A 1,485-nucleotide genomic window follows, 5' to 3' on the forward strand; every position below is an offset into this window, starting at 1 on the left:
GTAATGACAGCACTGCGAAAAACCAAAGTACAAATCTGTATGCATACATATAAGTATAATTGGAGATACACAAGCATACGAGTATGTACATATGTATATCAGCATTTTTTCATTTTTACTTAATGCTGAATGGCATAAACAAATCGGACTTCAAATTCAAGCTGACTATTTAATAACTGACAATTGTGCTGTATTTATCAGTAATTGTGTGAAATTGCAGGTTCCTTAAAGATAAAATCGTCTCAAAGTGTTATGAAGTACCTCACACTAGAAATCTAAAGGAAAATGAAAAGTACTTTGACTACAGAAAATAAGTATTCTAGAACACAAATTAGCATTGAGCTGAGATCATCCAGTGACGACTTTGCAATATTGTATGCAATGTTAATCGAAGTTGTTGAACTTCGGGTAATAACGGGTGTAGAAATTGCAATTCACAAACTACCCTAATATTATCACAACGGACAGCTCAGTCGAGTCCAAGTGTGCCTCCACATGCGGAGGCAGCCCGCCTACCTAACTACCCTGCAGGAAATTTAATAAATTTGAAAGTAATTTATAAACTACTTTATTTTCAGTGATAACTAGTTGAAACTCTCTACTTTTTTCCCTGCAACGACCTCATTTATTTAAAATGGCGATGTCCTAGGAAGTAGTCAATTGCCTTTTCCTGCATATATTTTCAACTACTTTAAAATGCATTTGGTTCAAACAACTTCCAAGTCAGTATGTTTAAAAGTAGTCTTTCAATTAGTAGATTTCAAAAAAAAAAAAAATCAGTTGTTTCCGTCAGTGTACATATGTACACAAATATGTATATGTAGTGTGTATTTGATAGTATTTGTAATATTGAGATTATTTCGATAAACTGAGTGCAAATTGTTAGCGCCACAACCAAGCAGGCATAATTAATTCGTTATCTATTATTAGCTTATCTTATTTACAGTTCATATATTGAATTAAAAACAAAGATTAAAAGAAATATTATGATGGACAAGCTCTCTTATTAATAGAACTTGCTAATTTTTTCTGTTACTCGAGGATTTAATTTGCCATCACGAGGAGAGTAACTAGTAATGTCCTTACAAAGGCCTCAGCTGTATGTGCTTCCTTTAGTATTTATTTATCACAAAAGTATTACACTAAGCAAATTTAGAATGGAAGAGCTATATACTAAAACCTCATATCTGAACATTCAGTGGTATAAGAAATGTAATGTATAGAAACCACGAATCTTTATGATTTTCCCAATGGACCTTGTATAATTTATTAGTAAAAAGTTTACGAAATTACACGGTTTTTTTGTATCTTGTTTACAGCTACCAAATAATCTATTCGCATCAGCTGATTGACAAATAAAAAAATATAAAAATATAAAAGCGAAACGATGAATCTTCAAATTTTTTATTTGCTACGAGACCCCTATGTTGTCCATACGTTAACCTGTATAATATTTTTCTGTTACGGTTATTTATCTCATGTAAA

This window comes from Rhagoletis pomonella, unplaced genomic scaffold, assembly GCF_013731165.1.
Source record: "Rhagoletis pomonella isolate Grant_MI unplaced genomic scaffold, Rhpom_1.0 Rhpom_scaffold_00006, whole genome shotgun sequence".
Taxonomy (NCBI): Eukaryota; Metazoa; Arthropoda; class Insecta; order Diptera; family Tephritidae; genus Rhagoletis; species Rhagoletis pomonella.